Below are 22440 nucleotides of genomic sequence, written 5' to 3'. Positions count from 1 at the left end.
CACAATTTCAGGAATTATCCTTACTCTGTTTACTTTCTTTTACCATTATTTTCTTTTTTTCCTAGAACTTATTTCCTGACTTTTCCCTAATTCCTAACAATTGCTCCATCTTTTATATCTCTTTTCCCCATCTTTGTTTCTGAATGGACAATCAGACCATTAAGAGTTTATAAATAAAGATTGCATTGTTCTATTTTATGAACTTTGCTATTCCCAGCATTCACCAATTTCTAATCCTCTGAATTCCTTAATTAAATCCCAGATAGTTATAAACACCATTATGGGGAATTTGATCACAAATACTTGAAATGACATTTTTGTCATAAAAATACAAAATATAATTAACTCCCCTGGGATGTTTAATAAAAACTGAAATGTGAGCATATACAAGGGTGCCACAGAATTTTAATTGAATTTAAGTGCAGACTCTTAGGACGTATCTTGTAAAATGAAAAGCTTATCTTTAAAATAATTTCTATATTCACAGGGAACCTATTTGCTTGAAAAGGACAACAGATGTTGTCTACACAAAGACAGAAAGTACAGAAATACCTAAGATAGCTTCCTTTAAATGATAAAAATAGTTGTCATACCATCTGAAAGACTGCATGAGACTCTGTGTAAGCCTGCCTGCCAGAGGGCGTGGACTGGCAGCCTTCTGAGGCTTGAAGACACAGAGATAAAGTGGGCAGAGCCCAGCATCAAAGATGACCTTAGATAGGTTGGTAAGAGCAATTTGGTCCCACAATTCCCACTGTTATTACTAAAAGGCTTTACATGTAACAAACATCAACATCAGAATTCTCTTATGCTATGTAATCATTAGCATAATGATTAAAGATCATTCGTATCATTTATTGCAGAGTTCTGTGATTAATCACATCCAAACTTTAAGATGTTCAGCATACATTTTCACAGAGCACAATAAATTTTATTAAGGTGCCCTGCTTTTCACAGAGAAGATATTAAATGCTGATTGTTTGTTATTTGCCAGGAAATACCTGCAATACACAAAATACAATGTTTTCTGTGATTTTTTTTTTTTGCAGGAACCATCTGTCATGTCCCCACTTTCACTGTACTGAGGAAGGCAGATGCTGAAGGTAAGCAGCACATTTACTTTTGACAATGGCTAGAGCCTCTAGCCATTACATTTACCTAGCTTTAGAGCAAACATGCTGGAGAAGTGGCTGCCTATTGTGATTCTAGTGCACTGGGACCAACTATGACTACTTGTGATAGCAAATCTCCTGAAGTCCTGAGGAAATTTGTTTTATAGATCTTGTCAGGAGAGCATATACAAACACAGTTCCAGCTGGGAACTGGAACAAAGAAGTGAAACTTCAGGCTAGAAAAGTATCAGGATAAGTTCAAGTACAAATTTGCCCCTTCTCCTTCCTTCATTCCAGTAGAAAATTATACTGAAAACTGTTTTTCTCTAATGATTATAGAAGACTCTGAAATTATGCACAGCAGGTAGAAACATCCGGCACAGTTTTCAAAAGATATTGCATATTCATGCATTTTCCAGTGCTAACAGCTAACTACTGCAAGAGCAAAGGCTGTAAGCTCTGCTGCTGTTCATTCTCTGCCCATTTTACTTTTTAAAATCTGGCATCAAATTCTGGGGGCTGTATACTCTACTCTCTGTTATTCTTACCATCACTCTTAGGATGAAGAAAAATATTTAACATGCCAAATCATTTTGACTTTGAATCAGATTGCAACAAATTAGTACACAATTTTTGAGAAAGTGAAAAGGGATATTTCTTCACTAAAACACATGAATCCCTTGTTATAATCTTTCATATTGCACGAAGAGAGGGCTGTGCAATATGAATGTACCTAGCGCATATTTCAGGAGCAAAATATAAACACTGGCAGCAAAGGGCACTTTATGCAAATGTGTTTTCTGAATGATGGCTTTGCCTCCCTGATGATTCTGGCAAGACATAATAATTTGGGAAAATAACTGGAGTGCCCTGCCCTTTGGCTCTTTTCTCCACGGTGCTTACATCCCCTGATAAATAGAATTATGACAAAACAAAATGTACATTTGGGTGGGAGTTTCTTTGAAAATACAATAAATATATAACTGTGGAAAACAGTAGAGATAAAGTAGATCTATAAAGGACACCTTTTGGAAGAGAAAACAGACCATCATGCCTAACTTTATATTGCACTCATTTTCCTTTTACAGCCCACCTGTCATTCTTGTTATCTTTGTCTAGAAAAGAATTTACAGTCTTAGAATTTAAGTCTCTGCTTCAATTGGTTTCCATGGTAACTTGGTTCTGTTTTAAAACCTCTATATAAAATTGAATTGGTTAAAATGTTAATGCTGGAATGGCTGCCTATACCTCAATTACACCTTTTTCACTATTCAACAACATTCAGTTAGGGGTGTCCCTCCATCTGCTCTAGTTTCTTTACCTCCTACAACACTGTCTCACTAAGCAAATCAATCAGTTCTTATTGCACGCACAGAATTTGGGTACTGACCAGTAGTAACATATTGCATACTGTGAAGTACAGAATAAGGCATGTTAAGTTCTGGCGACTTGAGCTCACTAGGAAAGGGTCCTTATGAGTACAGTAACCACACTGGGGCTGAAAGCCCCAAGGACAGTACTATCTCTTAAAAGATAGCAGAAGAACCAGAAGAAGTACAGGATCTCCCTTCTAGAAAATGCTTTTCATTAAGGTAGAAGAATTTCCCCTTCAGCCCAGATCAAGGCAAAATAAAAGGTTAGAAAAGCAAATGAGAGTTTTAATTGGTTTTAAGAATCCAATGATGATTTTCTATCACTGGGGTTATGAATATTTTATCCAGCCTTTTGTTATTCTGTATCTTAGTTTCAAGCTTTTCTCATGCACTCGTAGTTTCTGATTCTCTGGACTAGTTTGACTTTGTGATGATAATTCTGGTTACTGGTCTCAAATCTCAGCTAGGAAAAAAATCAATATTTTTTATCTAACTTAAATACTTCAGGGATAATACAAGTTACAGTTGTAAGGAAATCTTTAAAGAATTTCTAACATGGAGATGATACAGCTCTTCAACAATTATTCTGAAAACTTAATGATTTCATAAAGGATGATGCCTTACCTGTATAATTAAAAGCTCTTAAAATTCTATACTAGATTTGCTTTTCTGAGTTGTATTGGGTACCTACCTATTTGTATAGAAAATTTTTGTTCCATAAGAGGCACAAATAGAATTAATGAAAAATAATTTTTCACTGTGTATGTGCCACGCAGACATGCCAAAAGCTACTGAATGTGTGTACACACCTGTTCATTTACAGCTGAGATTGTCTAAACACTTGGTAAAGATCTCAGGTTTTGCGATGTGACAAAAAGATTATTTTCCTGTGATAAGTGATTGTCCAGCTGGTCCTATTACATGTCTTAAATACAAATCCATGTACAAAACAAATTCATGTTTGCAGTGTTTTGTAATCCGGCTAGTATCAGAGCTTGCACTTAACTATACACTATTGCTCAGTGACTCTCGTGTCTTTACCTCCTTTCTCAATAGCATTACTATGCAAATTATATGCATGCTATATCTTTTATATGGGTTTACCTTTGTATTGACTAAGCTTTGATTGTCAAATACTTGTTCATCTAGATAATAGAAACACCTTGAAATTCAATGACAATTCTAGACGAGAAAGTCAATGTTTTTGTCCTGTGCCAAACAATGTAAGTTTTCTGGAAACTGGATTTGGGCTCTACCTAAAATTCCTACCAAAATAACTTGAAAAAACAAACATTTTTTCCACCTCTTTGTAGCACATTTTTAACAGGTAGCCTCATTTACTCCACATGTTCTAACACTGTCCTATAGACGTTAATTTCTGAGAACAGGGCATTGTCAAATTAGGGTATCATAAATTCACTGCATTCCTCTCACCAATCTTGGCATTAGGATCTTTACAGTACTCCCACATGTCAGTAAAGTACGACCTTCTCTCACAGATTTGTGTGGACAGTGCTTAAGTGAACTGTGCCTTTCGAATGGGCATTTTTACATTCACAGTGTGATTTTTTTCAGTAGCTGGCATGCAACCAACATGTCTCCAGTTTCCATATGAAATAATAACTAACATCTGATGCTTAATCGAATGAAAAAATAAATAGAAGTTCCTTATTTTTTTTATTCTTTCAGCCTTTTCCAATTCAGTTGAAAAATTAAATATGCTTACACTTTCCACATTGTTTTCTTTTAATTTCTATTCACAATCCTTATTATGAAAAGTGGACTGATCCTGATACCATTGTATCATTAATAATTTCATTCTGATGCTAATTGTTGCCACATAATACAGCGGTTTGATGTGAAACTGATTATGCTATGTATTTTGCATGTTGAAATACGAAATTACTTGTCAGGAATGGTCTTTAATATGGTTTTCATTGTATTCAACTAACCTGCTAATTACTATGTGTTGCAACAGGCAACATTTTCTTTTGCCCTGAATATTGTTCACATGTACAGCAGAGTAATTGTTAGCTGCAAAATCATCACAAATATGTCATTTGAAGTTTCTGTCTTTTTAGGTAGTTTATGAAATACTGCTCAGTTACAAGGTGGGAGGTTATTTATTAATCTTTGACTCATTATTTTGGCTTATTCTTTGTTTAAAACTTTTTTATTTCTTTTTATTTTGAAATGTCTTCTATCATCTTACGTTAATTATTACTGTGCGTTTGAAAAATATCAGTATCAATTACTAATTTTTTTGTATGTATTCTCAGAACACCTCAAATTGCAAAAAAAACCTAGTTCTTTTGGTCCAGCATCAAGGTATTATGCAGGCAGCATTGGATTAGGCAGCCTTTGCCTATATTGCACAGTTTAGCTGACTTTAGAAATGGTAGTTTGTCTATACATACACGCCCTACTATTTTACTGCATCATTAAATAGAAATTTTGAAAAGATAAAGTTTATTTCCTTATGGTCCAAATCCTTATTTAATAGCAAAGAGAGTACTATGTTCTGTTAAGCTCTTTTTTGAAATTCAAATTATGTTTATACCTTAGGGAAAAGACTAACTAGAGGCTAACATGGCTTGCATGAGCTTCGGATGATTAACCTAGTTTATATTGCTTTCACCACACTGCATTGGTTAATCACTACCTTTTAACAGTGTCTTTAACAATTAGGAAAACAGCCTTTATCTGTTTTCTATATTTAGAAGAACTTACACAAACTAATCCTATTTTTTGTTTGTTTTCCATTATACTTGCCATATAGATTGTGTACAGTAGAATTAATGTCAGAAAAAAATTAATCTCAATCCTTGAGTAGATTCTAATGAGTTAATTCTTTCCAATCTTTACTCCTCTAGGCCCAGTGTCCATTACTCTTGAATGAGCCACTGTGTTTTTCATTGGCAATGAAAACAGATTGTTAAAATTCAGAGTGACATTTTCCTACTTAGAATCTGTTGTATCAGTTGCTGTTTTCCAGAAGCATTAGACAACTGATTGGGCAGTCCAATCCAATAAGAAGACATCAATGAATATTCTGTTCAGAATGAAACAGTCAGAGCTACTATATAGAATTGTAGCATATGAGAAAATCCTAAAAGTTTATTAATTTTGATCTTTTAGAGTAACTGTTGATATGTGACTCATCTGACTACTTTAAACTTTGGAAAAGATGGGGAGGTTCCAGCCCTACCTTCATCAAAATCAATAGGGGGTGATTACAGTTGTGTGGAAGTATGACGGATGTGAAGACAGAAGCTAGAGAATTAACTGAATAAATAAAATATACTGCATGCACACATATGAAGAAAAAATAAACACTACAACTAAATATATAAAATATATGGCAATTATAATATCCTGGAGTCTGTGTGCAACTGCAAGGCGTAACAAGACATTTTTTCACAAGAGTACATTGACAGTAAAATCAAGTTATTAATTTTGTAGTAGACTATAGATATCACTGTACTCCTTGTGCAGCCATCCTTTGAATGAGTACTTGAAAAAAAAAAGAGCAGAACTATCAAAATGAGTAAGAACTCCATAAACTTCTTATTAGAAGTTACAGATTTCTATATCTGGCACCTGTTTTGCTTACAAATCTGCTTTATTTACACTGCATTTAGATGTCTAGTATATTGGTAGAAGATGACAGAAGAAGTAGAAATGTAAAGTGAATAACAAAGACAAGAATATATTTGTGATGGAAAATATTGGCTAATTCTGGAGCTTTCTGCTCCAGAGGATACCACCACATGTAAGAAAAGAACTATCTTGGGAGCATTTAGTAACAAAAAATTCCCATGTGCAGAATACATAAGTAATATTCCTTATTAATATTGCTCCCTCTAATGCAAAGAATTCAGTGCCACCTTTTTAGCATTTCCCTAGGCCATACATTTCAGAAACTTTATATTTAAATAGCTCTTTTCCAGAACTGTAATAACAGAAGATTTCATTAGCAACATTTAGGAGTTTTAAATTATCGCTACAGAAACAGATACATTATAGTGCATAAAGGAGAAGAGAGAATAGTTTTAATAGTTTTACCCCAAAGCACATTCTCCATGTATATCATTCATATGGAGAATGACCATGTAAATCAACTGTTTTTCTTTTTAAAGCTAGATTTATTTCCAAATTATGAAAACGTTGCACAGTATCAGAAAAAAAATTCTCACCAGCAGAAAACCAAATTGAATACTAAGCATTCACTGTATATTACGCACGTAAGCATCTCCATTTAGAAAGATAGATTACTATTTTATTGACAAAGAAATTGTGAAGAGTTCCTGTGAACTTCTGAGCAGTTAAGAGTGGTATTCTAATGTGACATAAAAAATATCTTCTTTTGCAAAAGAAGTTGCTGAACATCACTTGGTGATGGAAAGTAGAGAATAATTTTTCCTGTATTTGCTTCCATAGGGCCTTTGCTTTCTCCCCTTCACTTAAACTGCTCCTTAACTTCCATGAGCTTTTCTTTCTCCATCATGTTTTCTTCCCCTGTCCTTCTGAGGAGGGGGAGTTAGAGAGCAGTGTGGTGATGCTGAGCTGCCCTCACGTTGATAAACTTGCACAAAAACATAAACAATTTGAACAAACAAAATCATTATTGGTCTGATTCTGACATGTCTGTTTAAATTTCTCAATTCTAAACCATTTTTACTATCTACTACCAAGTGCTAAAGTAGTGAAAATGTGATGTACCATCATTCTTAACATACTGCAAGTGGAAGGAGTAATTGGCACTTAAGCTGTGACTTAAGTTCATTGCTAACCAGCCATTACTGTCCAAAGTAGCATTTTAGACTGAATGCTGAGTCTTCTGTCTGTGGAAAAACATTCCTTTCACTCTAATTAAACTGGATAATGCAATTCATGAACTGTTTCTGGATCACTGCTCTTCTTACTTTAATGGAAATCAATGAAAAATAAGTAGGCTTCCATGGGAGGAAATAAAAGTGTAAACTCAATCTCAGAAAAACAGTCCATGAAGATTTGTCAGAAGTAGAACACATTGCTGACCTCCAGCCTTTCCCTGGCTTGCCTTGGAAATGCTAACGACCAGATGGTACTACTTCATGCCACTTCAAAATGAGCTATCAAATCCTGTCACTAGTGCAAAGTCAAATAAGCCAGAGTTCTAAAGTTATCAAATCCTGGCACAGGTGCACAGCCAAACAATCAGAGACTTTTACAACAAAGCGCTGAGGAAAAACCAAAATAAATCTTACAGAAAAGGAGACTAGAACTGTTATGTCACTACAGGCACAACTAAAAGGGGCTGCAGTTTGCCCAGTGAAGCAAATCCACTGTCTCTAACAATGACTTGTGACATGCTTTGTGATTTAGCCTTCTATTGCAAACTGGAAGATATAACACTATCTAATGAGAAACCAGAATGCTGCATCAGCTCGCAGTTCTCCTAGCCATTCTCCAGTTTTTTCCCTTTGCCTGTACACAGGGAGCTTTACATGATTTGTGTTACTTCCATTGCCTAAAGCATACTTCTGCCCTGTATTAATATGGAGAGGCAACATTTGGGAAGTTGTACATGATACATTGCTACTAGAGGAGACCAAGCAGGATTTTGGACAGTAAAGCAGAGATTGAGTTGCATTTGCAGTTTTCCTGATGCTCCTGTTCAGACATAAAATTACCTTTTACTTGCTGGCAGGAGGTGTGGAGGACTTTTTCAACTGTTGTCATATGATACAGCAAAGATGGTTTCCATTCTCCAATAAGATGTAATTTAAAGCAAAATATTAATTGTTTTTGTCATGAACCAAAGTTCCCATACACTTGTAGTTACTGCGTTAAGGTAAATATTTGTTGCCTGAAAACCTGGGACTCTGTTCCAAATCTGTGCAGAAAAAATATCTGTCCAAATTGAAATTTTAAATTTCGACAAGAATACTTCATAAGCAAACTGAATATTTCTACCCCTGTGGCTCACACAAAATGTAAGCTTTGTAATAGTTTAGGATGTTTAATGATAATGCTTTAAGTTTACATGGAGCTTTTAGAAAAATGTAAACTTGCACCTTTTCTGTAATACATGGGCAGCAAGATGGACACGCTTAACCGTGTGTCATGGGTAACCTGCAAAAGAACTTGCATTGTTGTAAGGGGCTGGCAGGAAAGAAGACTTCACCCTGTCTTTAGCCACAAAGCCCAGGCAGATGTCTTTAAAAAACTGCTAATTATCAGGTCTCAGATTCTCAGTTCCAAAACGATTACTAACTTTTTCAGTTCCAACAGTTTCTTCAAACTATTTCTCCTCTGTGGCAGGAAAATCACTTTTTCCAGTCTCCTAAGCCTCAACCAAATTAAAATGTTTTAAGATATTCATTCTAAAGGTGTAATCAGTTATTCAATACATGACGTGAAATGAATTCCACTGAAACATATAGTAACATTTAGAGGACATAACACACTGAAGTATGCCTAAAGGAGATGTCTATGATTCTGTATCTGCCTTAGGTTGCCATCAGCTCATTTGAAATAAGATGCTTCCTGGTGTTTCTCGTGTTTCTCATAGTTTGCGTTTAATAATTTTGTCAGAGTTTAATCTCAACAGTCATTATCTACCATAGCTGTACCACCACTAAATGATCCTTTAAATACTTATAGCAGAAAATGTTTTAATATGACAAGTGCAAGGAAAATTTGTGAAATACCAAAAAAAAAAAAAAAAAAAAAGGACATTAGATCATTAGAAATGACTACAGATTCCTTAACAGTGTGTAATTGATTTTCCCAAGATGAAGTGAGGGAATATGTAGTATAATTAAACCTCAGACTCAAAATCAAGTTCCATCAAGTCACTCATTTTCAAGTGGAAAAAAATTAGGCATTTGAATTCTGAAATTAGCTGTTACCTAAAAATTTGGCTTTACCCCACTGCAACAGATTCCAGAAGCTCTGCAGTATGTAGATACATGAACTCTTACACATCTCTGCTCTTATGTATGTTAACCTCCATCCAGAAATGACTAGCATCATCTCAAATTCTGTATCTTAATCTGACTCATTAATTTCCAAATAGGTTTTACCTCGTAGAAGCCTATTTGCAACTTCAAAAATACTTAAACTTGTCTTAAGGCATCTCATATCTTTGGTCACATTGTTTCAAAATATGCTATACCATTCTATCAAAAGGAAATTAGCATTTAGAGAACATCTTGAGATAATTCAGAATCTCAAAACAAAATAAACATAATGACTTGGAGAACACAAATCATAACAGGGAACCAGTCATCCTTCTCTAGCAAGGGAAAGATTTGCAAAGGAAAGAGCCCTTTGTGACATTTCAGTTGTGGCACTTAACCGTGTGTCATCTTCGTGTACTGGCACAGAGGTTTTAGACTTTGGAGAACCAGAACCAAATCATATTCTTGCAGAGATCCTCAGCTACATCTAATTGCCTGCACATTTGTACTTCTCTTTTTATTCTGCATCTACATCTGAACAAAATTTCTATTTCAATACTGTATGCTGTTCCAGTTGTACCCTCTGTCCTTTGTTCCATTAATCTTTAGTGTATTATAGCCCATGAGGTCATTTCTATCTACGATACTACTGTTTCATTTCAAGAAAGACACAGAAAGGTTGCACTGGCAGCCCGCTTTATTATAGCGATTAGATGTTTCCTTCTTTTACAAAGCACAGATCTGTGGAGTCCACATGGAAAAACAGAAATGAAACATGAAGTCCTGGGATTCACTGTAGCCACATCAGCAGTCAATAGTGATAAAGTAACCCAAATATTAATTGATTCATTGCAAATAAAAAAAAAAAAAACAAAACACAACAGACTACTCCTTCAAAGCCTAAAATAAAACAGAATGAGAGTGTATAACTAGTTGCTGCTTTGGTCTTGGATTTTTATAAGAAAGCTGTTGTCCAGCTGCCTGAGACTCAGTGTGAAGTATAAATTCATAGAATCGTAGAATCACAGAGTTGGAAAGGACCTACAAAATTATCTAGTCCAGCTGCTCTCCTATCACCATTACTACCCACTAAGCTACTAAACTGTACATTGTAGCATATCACATAGCAATTATCCAATACCATTAAGCTGTGAAGAAAGATACATTATTGGAGATCTTTCACTGACCATTCACGCTAAGTTCTTGAAGCCATTTTATTTACGATCTTTCACTGTTTTTCTCAATCTACTGTATATCAGAGCAAACATTATGAAGTTCTAATGCACTCATGGTTCAGTGCCATTAATAGCTGTGCAAGAAAGATAAACTGTAGACCTCTGGTTTCTAAAATTCAGTTTTATTTTCAAGTCCCAGAGTATCTTCAGTTTGGTCTGTAAGTCATACTGACAAAAGCTATTTCTTCTCTTTGGAATATCTGTAGCTCATTTCTGTGCTAACTCTGCACATTGAAAACATGAGGCTCTTCTCAAATATTTTCAAATTTGATGCCTAAGGGATTTATGTAATTTTTCTGATTTAGACAAGTACTAAAAAAGCTCAGGTTTTACGTGTTGATTCTTGGGGATGCTAGTAAGTCCCAGATTTCTCAGAACTCAGTTAATGAAAATATACTACTCATAAAGGTATCAAGCTAGGAATGGGAGGAAAGACGACCTCCTACTTCTTTTACTGCTGTACAGTACACTAAAATGAATTCAGGTTAATGCTTGCAAACACAAAATCTTTTGCAAATCAACTTTATTTCCCTCTAACTTAACATCTGAACCAGCAAAATTTTTTATCAGCCATTCATTTTGTTTCTATGACATACTGAAAACAGAGACTCCATTTAACCATTAACAAAGTTTTTTGTGAACAAAAACCAAATGCTACAACTATTATCACAAAATGTAGTGTTAAGAAAATGAAAGGGAAAAAGTGGAAAGTGTTTCAGATAAGGTTCTAAATTGAAATTACTCGTCATTGTATGAATATTCATATATAAATAATGAGTACTCATACAGTGCTTTGCAGGACTTCAAAAATATTTTGTGCTTTCTTGTAAGTAAGCAATAATTCAAAGAAAACCGTCTGATTTGTTGTTGCTGTTGTTCCCAACAGTCAAATATTTTGTTTTATTGTGCGCATTTTTTTGAATGAGGACTTCTAGGGATGACACTTTTTGAAATACTATATACATATGCCATTTTAAAGCGCTGCTTTCTGTGGTTTTATGTATCCTATAAGACAAATATACTTTGTCAATTATGCTATTTGTCTCACAGAAATACCACAGAACCGTCTTTCATTTTGGGGTGTTATTAACAAGTATCCTTGATCAAATGGGGAATGGTATTTAGCACATTCCCCCCCACATTAACATGAATTAAAATCAGATGGGATTATTTCATCAACAGCAAACCTCCATCGCTTCCTAAAAAGTCTCTTTGTCACAGTACATTCATAATAAGTCTACACACCTTAACTTGAAAATACAGTAATGTGCATCACAGGATATCAGTACCATCAAATATTTACTGGAAAGAGAACTATGATGCTTGAATTAGGATTATTTCTTTGCTAACAACTCAACAAAGTTACATGAAAAAGTAATGGAAGATTATTAAGAAGGAGAAATCCTTTTATCGTGGTGCTATGACAGGAATAACAGATTTATTTTAGAAAGTAAGAATCAAATGAGAATACGCAAATATTAAGCCTGCACACAAACACTGCTAGCAAAATATTTCTAGCAATTTACTTTACCTCCTTCCTCCAACCTGACAATTCATTTGATTTTTTTTTTGTCAGTCATTTTGACCAATGTACAAATAATCTCCCAGCATCTTGATTACATACAAAAAAACTGTCTTACATCACCATATCTGCATCTGCAGGAAAAGTTTCTACTGAATGTTTAATATTATCTATGTAAAGTTAGGCCATTCTACTGCCAAAACTATTTTGGGAACGCCTTAGGAATAGTGGCTTCTCTATTCAGGATATTAATCAACAAATTTAAGCATTAATGCAGTCTCTGTGTGCAGCAGAAGCAGCTTCTGGGAGTCTCCAGGACAGCCTACAATTCCCATCTGTCCAGCTCTTGGAAGAATTAGTCAAATACTTTGCTGTGTAGCCACCAGTTGGTCATCACTGCCCTCATCTTTAGTTGGGCTCATCTCTGCAGAGATCAGCTTTGGAAATTCCTAGATCAGTCAGCTGTCTGTGTGCTGGGCAGGTACACAGACAGGTACGGTCCTCATGCACAGCTACATGATTATAAACTCAGTACAAACTTGAATTGCATTCTTATATCACAGTTACAACTTAAATTCCATACATATTGACCTAGAAGACAGCGGGGAAAATTCCTTCAGAAAAGAGATTTGACAAAAACACAATGAAGAAAGCATATGACAGATACACCATCCATCAGACTTCTTACTTGGGTGTCTGATTTGGATATACTGAACATCAGGGATTATACGTTTGCTGTACAAGAGTCACATTAATGTTAGTATAAGGGCCATAATGTTTGCTGTCCCTGTAGGAAATAAAGAAAAACTGAGAACTGACATGAAATTAGGCAAGAATTTAAGCCTGTAGTAGGCGTTTCAGGTCACATTCCTCTGGAAGTACAGTTTAAAACCCTTCTGAAGCCTTATCTCTGTATTCTTTTGGGAGCAGGCAGTATAGTGTGCAGTTAGTATAGATAAGGATGCTATTAGAGGAGTCTGCAAGATCACGAAACTGACAGTAAGGCATGAAAGAGACTGAATCTTCCTCTCCAGATTGTTTCTCCCCCAACATATATACCATGGAATGTGTATAGACAATATTTTAATTCTCCAACTTGTGACAAGTGTGGAAAAAAAAACAAACAAACTTGGTGCTTAATGCAATCTCAGGTAAAATTCAGGATGTCCTTTGCAGGACATTCCCTACAGTCATATAAACAAAATACTTACAACTAACAATCAAATTGAAAGTATCTGTGAACCCTAGTTTTATAGTGAATCATATTAGAAGTACAAACAGGTTACTGCAGTCTTGTTATCTAGGCTTTTATTTCCTTACTCTTTTCATTTGATGTTCATATATTGTATGCTTTTTCACTTTTTTTTTTCTCTTTTGTCTGCTTACTTGCAATATTTATAATAATAATTGCCTTTTGTTCAGAATGGACTCGTGGAAAGATAATTTCATTTAGTCTTCCTATATAGGAGTTGTCTTTCTTCATGCTTTCAAGGTGTTTGTATTTCAGGTGAATATTTTTGACATTTTTATTAAGTCAGTACTGCTTTCAAAAGATGAAATTATGCTGATCAACATGGTTGTGTTTCCTGTAGCACAATTTAAATTTCAGGCCTATTAGTAGCACAGTGTGCTGGGCACTCTTCTCATGGACTCCCCTTACCAATTTTCTCCCTGCTTCAAATTTGCATTATTGTGGAAGTAGGTAAGAAATACAGCTGTCTCTACCCAATTTTATTTTAATGCACGCCGGTGTTTTAAGGGCTGCAGGTCTATAAGAATACCAACTTGAACCAGTGCCAAAGTGAAAAAATGACAAAGAAAATCGTTTAAATTTCTTTCTGATGGTGAAAGTTAAAGGCATTATCTTTTAACCTAGCAAGGAGAATCAGCTATTTCTGAGAACAAACCATAATCTTCTATACTGCAGTGAGTCTATTTTCACAGGCCTTGGCAGAATATTATGTTTTCCAAAATCTCTTGCAGCTAAGCGTGTTTTGCTGCTAGGAAAAAAACAACAACATCTCTGAGGTAAATTCCAAATACCAATATCTGAGAAAAGAGACTTTTAATGTTTTGAGTGCCAGCTTGGACAACAAGGTGAATGGCTAGATGCTAATTGCATCCTTCCCTTTTGACTCCCATCCCTACTGTTTTCTCAACTTGTAAACAAGTTCAGTAGCAGAGAAGTGGACAAATCCTCTGAAAATCAAATGAAAAAGCTGGAGGAGGGGGAAAAAAAAAAAAGAAGAGAAAAAATAAAGAACATCAACTATAGGAAAATAGCTGGTAATGCTCTTTTCTTGAGTCTTGTATGAAACATCACAGACTGAGCATGAGACTTTCCCTTTTCCCTGCCATATCCCACCTTCTGCAGCAAGTTACGAAAGCGACACATTCGTAGCACAGCTTTACTCTTGCTCCTGGATCCCAAACAGCAATTATCTTCTAGTTTTATACATCAAACCAAGTACAGTTGTGTGGCGAGACACTTCTTTAAGCTCATTCAACAGCAGGCTCACTCCTAATGGTGCTAGATAGCCCTTCTTCCTCACATGGACAGGAATATGTACAGCTCCTGAATCACATCATCAAATGCCTATATTCAACATATGGTGAAAGCCAACAAATACTGTTGTGAAAGTAACTGATGAAATCCAATGCATTAAAGAAAGCTGAGAATTTTTGCTGTTTTACTGAAAGGTTACAATTATCCCAGGTAGGGCCTACACCTCACTGTGTGTTTGGGTCAGGAGTGCTGTTGGTTCAGTCATTGCCAACTCTTGCTGCTTTTGTTTGCAGTAGAACGAGCTTTATCACATTCTGATATATGAAACGAAATGCAGGCAGCATTGCATGCTTTTAAAGATATTTACATTGGCTGAACTACACAGCATTTTGTTTCATGATAATTAGCCTCTGAATGCATACACCAGACAACAGCTAGAGGCTAAAACATTTTTTGGACTATGCTGCTTATCTTTGCCACATTCCTGACTGGAGAGATGGCAGCCATTTTGTCAGTCTCACAGATTCAACAAGGACTTCAGTATTCAGGAACATGGAATGCCCTCACCTGCAGTGCCACTGATTCCTCCAACTGAAGGTTTAGAGCCTAGTGGTTGAGTGTGTGGGCACAATCAGCATACAAACTGTACAGCACTGACAGGTTGATGCCTCTCAGTTAACAGGAAATTCACAAGAGAGAAAAATAACACAAGGGTGGCTTTAAGTTTCCACAAAACTCATAATTCACATACATTTGTGGAATTTTTAACTTTAGCAAATTCAGTAATATATGTGTTCTACAAATGGCTAGGGAAAATGTACTGCAGAATGCTTGGAACTTCTTTAAATGATACAAACAAACACCGTTTTTCCTTCTATTGTGAAGAAGTCAAACCTATTGCAACTTCACAGTGTTTTGAATCCTCCTGCAGACTCTTTGCATGATTTGATTTTCACTTTCACGCTGGTGTGACACATGGCTTTCTGTTCCCTTTCAGTTGCACATGTACCTCAGTGTGCTGCCTCTCTTTTCTTTGCTCTTTCATATTTATTCTCTCTTTTGTGATTTATGTTGCACAGTACTCTGATAAAGGCATGAATTTCCTTTTGTTCTGTCAGGTGAAGACTGACTATACTATCGTTCTTTGTTCAGTCCTCCTACTGATTCCCCCCAGATTGCAAAAACACTGAGTTTCATATGTATTCAGTTATCTTCTTGTCTAAAATATCAATACAAATGCATTGTATTTAGCTTATAAACCCAGTAATTAATTCTAGCTTGAGCTGCAACATAACTACACTTAACGCTCAGCTAAATTTTAAATAAAGAGGAATCAGATTTACTGTTTCATTAGAAATTCTCTTATTTCAGTTTTTCAGGTTCAAAATGGAAAAGCATTTGGAAATTGGGGAAATTTGGGAAAAGCATTTGGAAACTCAGGATGGATGGGGCTTTGAGCAAACTGCTCTAGGTGTCCCTGCCTATAGCAGGTGGGTTGGAACTAGATGATCCGAAAGGTCCCTTCCAACCCAAACCATTCAGTCATTCTACATTCTTAATAAAATGAACCTTTATCCCTGTTATTATAAAATCAGCTGGGTTTAATCAAAACATTTTCTATTTTAAAAAATCAGAATAGTTTTAAAACTCTTTATTACATAAGGTATTTTGTTCACCCATTTTAAATATCCAACTAGAATGTATCCCTAGCTGAAGAAGTTAGATACTGAATTGAAGATTCAAGAAGCATCACTCTGTTTTTACAAACAATATTTTGCAAGTGTTCATTTTTTGCCAGATTTTGATAATGATGAATATATAATTTCTTCATGGGAAAAAAAACAACAAAGAGAGAGCGAGAGAGAAAGAGAGAGAAAACCCTTACCCAGCTCCCCAGTTCTGTTAAGAACCCAAATAATTAAGATGTTGCTTAACACACAACTAACTTACTAACTAGCACTTACAGAGCCATAGTTGACACACATAGAGGACAGAAAAGATCTTTAATGAGACTAGGACAATTTCTTTAGCATTCTCATTTATTCCTCTCTAGCATTCAAACCACGCAAGTAACTGCAAAAAGAAACTTCAGAAATATATTTTGGGAATTAGTCTGTACAAAGATGTTGTTTGATAGCTGATAGAAGTTGTTTTTCTCCTTTTTCCTCCAGGGAAGTAAAATCAGAACAAACTATTTTTCTTTCAAATCAATAAAATTCACAAAAAATGAAGGCTTCTGAATTACATACAAACCTATATAAAGTTATTTCTTGGCAGTTTTCCTTTTATGATGCCTGTTTCAATTTTATGCTGTAAATAACAAGACCTCTCTTTATCATGATTCATTAAATGACAGTGTTTGGGTAATATGGAGACAAGTTATAGATTGTGGAAGGGCTGCATACACTTTTGCTATTTTTTTCAAGCACTGACATGGTGGAAGGGTTATATTTCACCATTGTACTTATAATTTTCAGAAGACTTTACCATATTGGGAGAACTCTTAAGTGGTTATTTTAGGATATTGTGAACTCTGTAATGGAACTGCCTATGTATGCGTTTTTACAGTGCTGGGTCTTGGCTTCACCAAGACAGTGCTGCATGATGCTGTATTGTCAGCCAGCACTTCAAAAGTTGGCATTCCCTTTTAAAGAGTTTAGCTCAGGTAAGGGAGAAAGCAGTTCCTCCATGGTGATGATTCCAGCAGAGATATACTTGCCTGTATCGACCAGATATTTTCCATCCATACAGTGATAATCTGAATTTACTTTGAATGAAATCACTATATGATGGTAGTCTCACTCATGGTACTGAGACTAGTGGCTTTGAAATTATTTTGATATGAAAATAGAATAAGGCACTTATTAGAATTGACTGTTTCTTTAAAAAGTAGAAAGTATTTTCATTTATGGACATCTTGATAAGAGAGGTCCCAAGCTTCAAGCTACACCCTCTACTGCCTCCTGTTGCAGAATCATAAAAAACAATAAAGAATTAAAAAAAAAAAAGAACAATTGTGTTCCAAGTATGAGCATGAGGTATTTTAAACTCTGCACAGCATGCCTTCAAGTTTTCTCTTTCATCCAGTTCTCTAGGTTTTGATACATTATTTATTGAGAAAATTTTCATTTCAGTAATGTTGGGATTCAGACTGCATTTTCTGCCTTATTCTTGCTGCTGCAGCATCATAATAGATGGACTCAAGCTTTCAAGGAAGCTGAACTGAAGTTGGAGAGTAATAGACGTAGACTGCACAGTGGCAAATGTTCTCCCATAAGTAACAGGATTCTGCTACTGCTTCAGATTTTGTCTCTAGTCTCTGAGAGTTCAGTTTATGAGAAAACTAGCAACAACCAAAATTTATAACTTTTCTAAATATTAATAGCATTATTCTTGTTTTTAATTGTATTATTCAGTCATTTAGTAGTCTTGCCAATATTGTTTGTCTGCATTAGCAGATAGTTTAAGAAATATCACTCTACTTAGTATGTGTCTGAAATGTGGAAACGGGCCAACAGCAGTTCTGCAGCAGCACATTGGATCACAGTGGGAAAAAGAGAACTAGGGTTAGGAAGTGTCTAAAACAGGGACAAAAGAAAGAGATCTATTGGCGTCTCACTTTGGGTTATCTCTGTGGGACTACTCTATCAAGTTGCATAGGCTGTGTTTACAAGAACCTTTCCTCAGAAAAGTGAAAGGGCACCAAAGGGATGCACAAAAGCTCAGCACCTTTGAAAATCTAACTGGATATCTGCTGTTCATATAAAATCAATTACTTATAATTACATTTCAACACTTACATTAAATCTAATGTGAAAGAAGCTAGTTAATGCATAAATGCTGGGAAATATATATAATTTAATAAATTTACTTCTTGGTATCTTAAGAATCCCATGGTTTGAGGTAATAGCTTTATTCAGATGTGATCTAATATGTATTTTTTTGATTCAACATTTAATTTAATGTTCTTGGGAGAGTATATTTGAATTGCTGCAAGTACATTTTGTGTTCAACTCAGTACTCAGGATATGTACACAAAATAGTCAAATTTATGATACTTACTTTTAAAATACAATTTACTCTAGTATTTTTAGATGTTCTGAATATTTATAAGGCTTTTTTGAGATAGATGAAGCAGTCCTTGTGTGGGTTTAAAACACAGATACTTGCAGAAAGTAAGTCATAAGTTTAAGAATACACTGACAAATGTTGTTTCTATCTTTTTTTTTTCTCAATGGCTGCCACAGAAGCATTTTTAATGTGCTCTGTTTGTTCTTTTAGCTTTTAGTAGTGATGTAACTCTCTGTAACTATATATATATATATACACATATATACACTCTCTTTAATGCTCTTTAACATATGTAATTTGTAGCAAAGATTAAATGACAACAAGATGCATTATGGATTTACCTTAGTATTATTCCCCAAGTAATTTCTTTCCCATTCCTGACTGCACTCTTTTTCTCAGTTTGCTGCTCTTTTCCACCATCCCTTTTGATTTCTGGACTCCTTTTGATCCTTTTCTGTGCTCTTGAAAAGTTTATAGGAAGACAGATTATAGGAAAGAAATCTTATCACCTGCAGTTTACTAGAAATCCTGACCTGAAATACTGAGTATCTGTTAACAGAGTAGTTGTAATGCCTAGAGGATATGTTAGGAGTCTTGCTTGAGTAAAACTGTTTTCATCTGATCTGTATGCTCAGACTCATTTGGAAGTTATTTATAAAAATGCTGAGTTGTGTCAGTTTTCTACTCCTACTACAGTATATATTTCAGTATTGGAATTGCTTTCTGACTCTTCATACTCAATGCAAACATTTCAATCTTTGTAAAACTTGTTATTGGGATCCATTACTGTTCTACCTCCTTTATTTAATAAATGTCATTAATTGAAGTTCACATCTTTTAGCAAAAGGGAACAACATATCACAAATGGATTCAGTTGCTGTCACATTAGAAACAGGAGAAGTACAGTGTTACAGTTCTACCCCAGTTAGTTGAGCATTTTTGACACGCATGGTGAAATTATGGCATATTTTCAGGTCAGTTAACATCACAATATCACATCTTCCCTTCTTTTTCTTTGTCAAGACAAGAAGTAGTGATTCAGCTGTAGCTGTAATTCTGAAAACTATTTCTTTTCCACTTGGACAAGAGGAATCCACACCCCTTACTCAGGCCAACAGAGAATACCGTGCAAGATCAAGTGAAAATAGCACTAAGTTCATCTTAGCTTGAAATAATACAAACAGTTTCAGCAAAACTACGTGGTAGAAAAAAAATTGACTTTAAATTCTAGAACAAGTTGATGGAGAAATGAGCTGCTGGATGTTTAAATGAATTGGTTTCTGGAGATCTCATGCCATCCTTTTGAGCAGCAAGCTGTTCGTTGCTTTTGATATGAGCTACTCTGTCTTTGAAGTGCACATATTTAAAGAAAAAGACAACAAAATGTGGGTGAGAATAGACTACCTGATCCCTCCTTCTACTTATTTCCCTTCTAATAAAAAATCCTCGCAAGAGTCCAAATTTTCCAGAGTGTATGAAAGTGATGAAAATTCATCAAATAATCATAAATATAACATTTCACGATTTGTACCTCTGTGCTTTCAAAAAAGCTGCACAAAACTTTTCCAAGCCACTTGAACTTAGCTCAGAATGGACTCTTGGCATGGAAACTTTGAGAGTTGCAGTATATTTGGTATCATTCATGTCTGTTGACTTACAGAACATATATTATAGGCACTTCTCAGCAAAGATTCTGTGTTGTCTTAGCTCTCCTGGAATACTGATGTTAAATCACCTATACTACAAGAATTTGTCTATGAATTGCACAGTGTATGAAGCACTTCCCTTGGTGGAAGGAAAGGACAATACTAAATCTGGTAAAACAGCGTAACATTGAAAAAGCAGTATCAGACTAATTCTGTTCTGTAGAACCGAAAGCCAATGGGCAATCAGAACAGTAGTCTACTATCTAGGTCACTAGAAGGGTGAAAGGACCAGGAGAAATAAGGAATTTTAAGGAATGATAACACAATTTTACCCCGGGAAAAGCATCTCAGAATGTGATCCTAAGGAATACTTCTGGTTATCATTCTAATTAGTAGGAATAAAAACAAGCAAATTTCTTTGTGCAATATTAGTTCATTTTAGAATTTTAGTTAATTCTTTGCATTATTTTCTTGTTAAAAGTGTAAGGCAGCCAAATATCATAAGCCTTAAAAACTTCTATTCATAATATTTTATTTTTAATGACATTCTTTAAATTAACATATTTATTGAAATTCTCCATTATGTTAACATTTACAGAGCCATAAATGTCAGATTCTGCTACCAGTCAAGCTGGAATCATGCAGTTCACTTGATGGAGTTACTCCAGTTCCAACAGGGTCACTAAAAGTAGAGCTGCATCTTGACATCTTACTATATTCAGTTAAAAAAAAATTCAGACATTGCACAGATACAATGAATTCTTTTTCAACATAACAAAAATTAAGATTCAGATAGAAATTCTGGTTCCAATGGGATAAAAAACTTTCAAAATCACATACATTATTTATTAAGAACAAAATTAAATAAACATACCCTACCACAAGTAACTTTTCCCCACTATTTATGCATTATTCATCCATAACATACCCATGCAAGAACTTCTACAGTTAAAGAACGTCCCAGATTTGCTCATACATGTTTTGAAATTAATTACTAATCCTACACATTTTACCAACTGCTGTCACATTATTTACAAAAGCAATGCATTAACAAGATCTATATATTGAAATTAAGAGGAATGACTAAAGGATTTCCCATACTAATGTCTTAAGCATAGTATTAGCACATTGTTTATCAACAGGATTTTTCTATTTTAAACTGATGTCTGTGCAGTTTGTATCAATCAGAATTAATGCCTCTGAATTAACCACAGTAGCCTTTTTCAAGATGTCATGTTCTTCATGAACATGGCTGGATTCATAAGCTGTTTTGCCCTACAAGTCCTCAAAGGACATTGTCACGGATTTCCTGACCCAATGGAAATCAATGGTTGTTGTTGTTTTGGGGTGTTCTTGTTACGGGAGATAAAAGCCTTAATAGCATGGAAATCATAGGGACTATTGAAGTAGAAAGTTTACTACCTGATAGCTTACCAACCACAGTGAAAACAGGAAGAGACAAATAAAGGAAGTCAGAGTATAAACTGATACAAATGTTCTAAGTTGTTAGATACTGATAAGCTTTTTACACAAGAAGACCTATACCTGCCAGCTATACACATTTTAATTTGCATAATCTAATTAAAGCGTGTAGAGGAGAAGGAAAACAGGGTAATACAGAACCTAAACAAGCCAAAGGTTAGGGCAGTGAGAAGATCATGGCAAGGAAATAATAATTCACATCTTAATTAGTCCATGTGGCTATTCATTGTCTAGGTGAATTTTTACAGTCTTCAGACTGCTATGATTCTTCATACACAGAATGTGGTTTCATGTAGTTTCCATTGTTGAAAGAATTGTGTATGATTTGCTTTTCAAATTACAAGCATATAGCATTACGCATTTCTTAACAACCTGACTGGAAGATCATAGAAATGAAGAGGGCTATTTCAGTGTGACAGAATGAGTACACTTTTTCAGTTAGCGTTTATAAGGTGTTCTTTCCTTGCCAATGCATTAGTGCACATATTTATATTAAAATTTTAAAAAAAATTACTGTATTTCATTTTGACATAATTTAGTCTCTAA

General features: G+C 35.0%; 1 protein-coding gene across 9 annotated transcripts in view; it reads right to left on the bottom strand.

The window, feature by feature from the left end:
- Window positions 1-22440, bottom strand: part of B3GALT1 (beta-1,3-galactosyltransferase 1) — a 211010-nt gene that overhangs the window by 134933 nt on the left and 53637 nt on the right. The window lies entirely within an intron of this gene.

This window comes from Lagopus muta, chromosome 8, assembly GCF_023343835.1.
Source record: "Lagopus muta isolate bLagMut1 chromosome 8, bLagMut1 primary, whole genome shotgun sequence".
Lineage (NCBI taxonomy): Eukaryota > Metazoa > Chordata > Aves > Galliformes > Phasianidae > Lagopus > Lagopus muta.
The sequence above is the reverse complement of the archived record's forward strand: the minus strand, read 5'-3'. Positions and strand labels throughout refer to the sequence as shown.